We start from the raw sequence: 6902 nt of genomic DNA, 5'->3' as shown, positions 1-6902 counted from the left end.
AATGAAGTGTGAGCTGCACTTAGCTGATGATTTCTTGAGTTTGTAAGGTGAACGGTATGCCAACTCTATTTGAGCATTCGATTGGGTAAATGAACATTGACATATCACACACGCACATGACTCTTGGGAAATTGTGAATTACATGAAATTAGACACGTCGGAGGCCAATATCACATTTTGCATATCCATGACTATAGTCGTTAGCGTTAATTTTTCCTTGATTATTTGCTTTTATTTTATTTTGCTCGGGACTACCAAAAGTTCAAGTTTGGGGGGTTTGATAAGTGCAATATTTGCACTTAATTTATATTAAATTCTATTTTTAATTATGCCTGCTTCGAATAGAATTATGCGTTTTTGGTTTGTTTTTGTTGTCATTTCAGGAATGGAGAAAATAGGTAGCACGAAACCAAGTGGAGTAAGAAAACAGAGGTGTGCACATGGCCGCGCCACTTCACGAGCAGCCGTGCGCACATACATGCAAGATGATCGACAGAGAGGCGCACGCAGCCGCGGCACTTCACGCGCAATCGTGCGCGCACAGAAGAGCTTGAAGACCCGAGAGGAGCACGTGGCCGCGCCACAACTCACGCGACCGTGCGCGCGCAGACACAAGCAGATGAGCAGCAGTGCACGCGCAACCTCGCGAGATCACGCGCAATCGCGCGCAGACTCGAGCCATCAAACAGAAGCTCACGCGCAACCGCGCGAGATCATGCGCCACCGCGTGCGCCGCATTCCAGAAAATTATAAAAGCGCGATTCTTAGGTCAGACTGGGGGATTATTACGCCGTCCTTGGAGAAATACTCGAGAAATCGGAGCACATACACGGGACGAAGATTCAGAGCACGAAGAACAGTCACAAATACGAAGAACAACGGATCTGGGGACAGAGACGACACTTCGGATTTGTCATCTTTTCCTTCGTTTCTTTATTTCATTGTGTAGCGATGTCTAGAACTACGAATATGTCTTGTTTTCGCTTGGATTTTGTGATGAACTAAACTTTCATTCTAGAGGATGACGTAGCTGTGTCTATACGATGATTTGACGTGGATATTTTGATGATTGAATTCGTTTTGTTTAATTGTGTTCTCAACATTTATTTACTTGCAATTTACTGGCCACAAATTGTGTGTTGTCTGATTAGTTCTACAACTCGGGAGAGGGACTAGGATTATAGATCATTAGAGACGCATCGTTGAATATTTATATCGTTCGGAAGACGTATAACTTTAGCGAAGCTTAGTTAAGAACATGGTTTGCATCTATTAATCAAATTTAGATTTTTATTAGGAATAATTGAATCGAAAGTTGATTGATACAATTTATTCGTCACTTGGGAAAGGAGGAATAAAACGAGTAGGTGTTCATGAATTTAAATCCAACCACGGAGAATTATCAGTGGAAAACTTAGTGAAATCATTCCTCTAGATATTTTCTATCATTGATATTTCTCCATTCGGTAATTCGATTTATTATTTATTCGCAATTGAACTGTTTTAAACTCACCAATTCTCTTTTATTCTTCTAAATAAAATCGTGACTATTTTAATTACGAGCATTGATACATTTTTACATTTACACTCCTCGTGGGATCGACACTTGCACTCATAAATACATTTTACTATAACTTGACGTCGTGCGCTTGCGAGCAATCAAGAAAACACGCAACAATATATTTATCAATCAAGCCAAATACATTCGAGATATACTAAAGAAATTTGGCATGGAAAATTGCTCTCCAACTTCAACCCCAATGAGTTCATCAATTAAGCTGGATAAAGACGAAGGGGAAATCTCTGTTGACACAAATATGTACAGAGGATTGATTGGTTCTTTGCTATACCTAACTGACAGTCGACCGGACATTATGTTTGCGGTTTGTTTAGGTGCACGATTTCAAGCTAACCCTATGCAATCTCATTTTATAGCCACTAAACGCATTCTTAAATATCTTAAAGGAACTGCTAATGTGGGTCTTTGGTATCCCAAAGATTCAAGTCTTAATCTTGTATGGTACTCAGATGCAGATTATGCAGGGTGCAAAGACTGACAGAAAGAGTACAAGCGGTTCATGTCAATTTTTAAGCGAACGGTTAATATCATGGCTTAGTAAGAAACAAACATCAATTATTATTTCAACCGCTGAAGCAGAATATCTTGCGGCTGGAAGTTTTTGTGCTCAAATAATTTGGATACAACAATAATTAAAGGATTACGGCATCCAAGCTACTGAATCACCAATTTTTTGCGATAACACCAACTCAATAGCAATCACATATAATCCAGTTATGAACTCTCGGACAAAACATATTGATATCAGACATCACTTGATCCTATAACATGTCATGAAGAAAGAAATACGACTCGAATATGTTAAGACAGATAAATAAACGGTTGATATTTTCACAAAACCATTGCCAGAGGCTAAGTTTTCTCATTTTCGAAAGATGCTTGGATTAATTTATCTATCTTAATGTATTATTAGTTCTTGTGTTTGTTCGGTTTGTTTTGTAGGAAATAAAACGAGAACATAAAGAAAAATTCAGTAACATAAAATAAATATATTTTATTAAAACATCTTGAATCGTACATCCCTTATTTCCTCGTCTACCGCCATCGACCATTTGCGCAACCAAGATGTCAGCTCGCCAATGGCGGTACGTAAAAAGTCATATGAGGAAGCAATCTTCCTCAGAATCCTCTGCTCTTCTAAGAGCATGAGGAGGTAAACGCCATCATCAACGAAGGCGTATGATGCGTCAAGCGATTTTTTGTCAGGAGTGACGTTTCCTTCTCAGTAAGGCCCCGTCCTCCATCAATGGAGGACCGAAGCCCTTCAATCTTTGTCCAGACTACCAGCGTCTTCTCCAACATGATCTCTTCAAAAGTGGCCTTTCGGGAAGCTATCATTGAGGCCATGTATTCCCTCAAAAGATCTGGCTCACTTGAACTGTCTGCCTTCGCCATCTTGATATATTTTGTTTGCAACTAACCTCTCTACATGTATTTATAGATGAAAGGATCCCTCGCATATGGACAGTCACTAGGAGTTAAAGAGGCTCTCTGTCCAAGCTTTCAACGGTTCATTATCCTGGATTAGTCTTTAATCCACATGCTTAGGGGGAAAAATGGTTAAGTCGTTAATTAAATAGACTTCTCAACCGTTTCCTCCTAACTACATTACTGATACGGTTCATTTTACTAGGGCAGAATACCTCCACGTCATTGCGTAAAAACTACTCAAACCTTTCAACTGTTTTTGACTGATGTGACAGCTGTTATTTTTTTTGAAATTACAAAATTACTTATTTTACCGCCGCCCAAGATTTTCAAAATTTACAAAAATTCTCTCCACTAATAGTCCTCCACATGGACTGACTGGTGAGTAATTGAACCGCACATACATAATCTACATTTGCAACTGCGCTAAGCTTACTTCGTTTTTGCAACTCGATCGCACTCTCATCTAACTTTCAGGTGCTGAATTCAAACTCTCTCAGTAAATCAAGACGATGGCTGCCTCTATCACTCAGAACACTGTCGCGGTTAACTTCGCATCCATCTTTGCCATGCCCAACAAATCAATGCAAGCTATGTTTCGAGATATAGAACACTCTGGGATTCCTCATTTCTGGGTTGCAGCTATAAATATTCCGACACACTGCTGAAGGAGTTCTTCTAGTCAGCACACATGAAGAACGGCGAAATTATGTGTCGTCCAAAACAAAAAACTTCTGTTCACACAGAAGATGTTTGCTGAATTGTTCAGCTTACCCAATGATGGAGTGACTGATTTCTCCACACTGCCAAATGGAAATATTGATATCTGTCGCAGTACCTTCTCAGACACAGACTCTCCAATCTCTCATCCAACTTTTCAAAAAAGGGAGTTAAAGATTGAATTCAGACTTCTGGCAAATATCGTTGCCAAAGGATTGCTCGCCAAAGCTGGAGCTTATGATAAAATCACCCTGGAAAAAATTCTTGTTATGGCTTCTATCTCCTCCAAATTATGAGCAAATTGGTATGATGTTCTTTTTATGATATTGGTGGCCATGATTAACAAGGAAAATCAATCGCAGGGTTTTGCGGTTCAAATATGCCATATTCTGACTGATTTCGGGGTTCAACCGGTTGATATGATAGATGTTGGCAAAAATAAACTCTTCACTTGGGTGTCGATTGAAAAGTTCATCAAAAAGAATCGGCCGAAAGATGAAGTGTTGGTCTCAATCAAGACGGAAGCCGGGGAAGAGTTTGTGAAACAAAAGAAATCATCAAAAATCGGTTTGACCGCCAAGGCAACTAAAAGGAAGCTGGTTCTAAAGACCAGCTCTTATGAAGAGTCCACAGATAACGTTCCAGTTGCTCAGGTCTTTAAGAAAAAGAGAACTACACAACCAGCTAAGATCAAGCTGGTCAAGCATCTTTCGGCACCATTCGTTTCTGCCCCAATTTCTGCAATCCCAATCACTAAGCTGAAGGGAATTCAAATTGCAGAACCAGAAATTCAGTCATCTTATTATGGAATTCCAATCATTCTATCCTCAAATAAGGGCAAACATGTCTTGATTGAAAATCCACCGCAAAACAATACAGTTCATACATCCATAGTACTCGCAAGCGAGCGTGTAAATGAGACTGTCCAGAACAAGATCAAGATGTTTGATACATGGGTTCAGTATCGAACGGCTGTAACTTTTGATTCGCTACTTGAATCTAGAAAAATAAAAGCAAACGCTAAGATTGAACGGTCCATTTTTGAATGGGCAGAAGCGGCTGATATTCAAACCACCATTCATCGACGAGACTTTCTGGAACTTCAAATGAAGGAAAGCACTCTCCGAATCATTATTCAGCTGAAAAGGCAAAATTTTGATCTTGTTAGCCCCACTGCCATGGATGATTCTGCAGTAATATCTCAACTTGAGATGGATGCTTTAGGACTTGCTATGAGAGTCGCTCAGATGTGTCAGGATCTCAATCTTCTAGCTATTGCAGAACAGGGCAAGTTTGATTCTGTGATGCAAATTAATGAAGATTTGAGTTCAGAACAGTTTCAAACCATCCCTTCCAAAAAGAGTTCTTCATTTAAATATCCCAGTACACAACCCTCTTCACCAGTACTTACAATGTCAGCTCAACCAGGTGATGAAGAAACCATTGTACCTCCTTCTGAAAAACCCACGTCTGAAGACTTATTAAGCACTGAATTACAGAGTCATCTGATTGACACTGATATCCCATCTAAGTCTCCAACTGTCTCTGTCATGGAAATGTCTACCCCACTATCTCAGCCTGATTTTTCAGCTGCTCAAATTGTTTATACTGATGAGGCAGAAAAATTTTTATCCTGAATTTGATCAAATTGTCAATTTTCAGATCAAACAGTCTCTACACCAAGCTCTCCCACCAAAAATGATTCAACAATTCTTCCAGAACAATTGTTGACCTCTCCAAAAGTAGTACAGGACACCGAGCTGATCACATCTTCACTGCCTGCTCAATCTCCTCCAACCAGCCCTTCATCAACAAACTCTAATCAACCAATTATAACCAGCACTAAAACCTCGACTTTCACTGATGATATTGATAAAATCATTGATAACATCACTGCTGAATTTCATGAGCCTGAACAATCAAACATTTCTGAGAAGCGCTCTTTCTCTGAACTGATTTTCTCAAAGACAGATCACTATCCGAAGAAGGACAACTTGAAGAAGAAGAAGATTTAGAAACAAGTCGTCAACAACAAATTTTGACTAAGTTGAGTACTATGGATCAATCAACTTTGTCTCTCACTCAAAAACAACTTGATCTCAAAGAAGACCTTCGATTAGTCAAGTTTGCTCTCCGAAATGATATCTCCATCATGGAAATCGGTTTCTCGATCAAGCAAGCTAAACACAACTCTAAACATCTTAAAATTTGCCTTGGCCTCTCAGCAAATGACCAGTCTTCAGACAAATTTAGAACAACGCCTCGATGCCCAAGGTACTCAGCTTGCGGAAATCATGACTTTCCTCGTACATGGTGATGTCAAAAAGGGGAAAGAGAGCGTCAAAAGGCTATTCAAGATGCTGAAATATCGATCATGAAAGAATTGAAAAAGTTAAAAGAAAAGGGAGATGAGGCGAAAAGCAGTGGAACGAAATAAAAGGTCCATAGTAACTTTTCTTGCAAATTTACGAATTACAGCCTGTTACTCTGTTAATTGTAATTTCATTCACTTAATGAAATACAATATTTCTCGCTCTTATATATCTTCGTCAATATCTTAATGTTTCCTGAGCCATAGAGCTAAGTTTTGTCATCACCAAAAAGGGAGAAATTGTTAAGAAAATATTATTCCCAAGAATTTTGGTGTCTGACAAAAACAAGTATTCAGCTGCGATTCTTATATCAGATATGCAACAGTTCAACCGCTCAGCTAACTGATCAAAGATCAAAGCAGTTTTCAAATGCTCACTTCAGACCGTTATCAGAACCGGATCATTAAAGAGAACTAGTTATTACTCAAAGACATTCTCTGACCGGCTTAAATACATTCAAGTATTACACCGCTTTGAAGTCAAAAATTTCTTACATCAATTCCAAGATTGATCTACATTTAATTATCTTTCCCAGAAAAAGGAATACCAAGCATAGACCTAAAGTTCTGTTGCCCAAAACAGTTTCCTTAAAAGAAACTCCTCAAGAAAAACGATTCAGAACGATGCTGTGCAAAGGGAACATTAAATGCGTTTATCAAAGATCATTTAATGCTCAAAATATTGACAACAACATGTCTGTACAGAGGATCAGGTTAACGTTGTTATGTCCTTTCCGACCGTTAAGAAAATCGTGTATATTAACGGAAGAGTATGCTGGTAGAAAGGATCTAGATTCTCAGCTG

The sequence above is a fragment of the Primulina eburnea genome, chromosome 6 (assembly GCF_022965805.1).
Source record: "Primulina eburnea isolate SZY01 chromosome 6, ASM2296580v1, whole genome shotgun sequence".
In the NCBI taxonomy this organism is placed as follows: Eukaryota; Viridiplantae; Streptophyta; class Magnoliopsida; order Lamiales; family Gesneriaceae; genus Primulina; species Primulina eburnea.
This window is presented reverse-complemented; position numbering follows the sequence as displayed.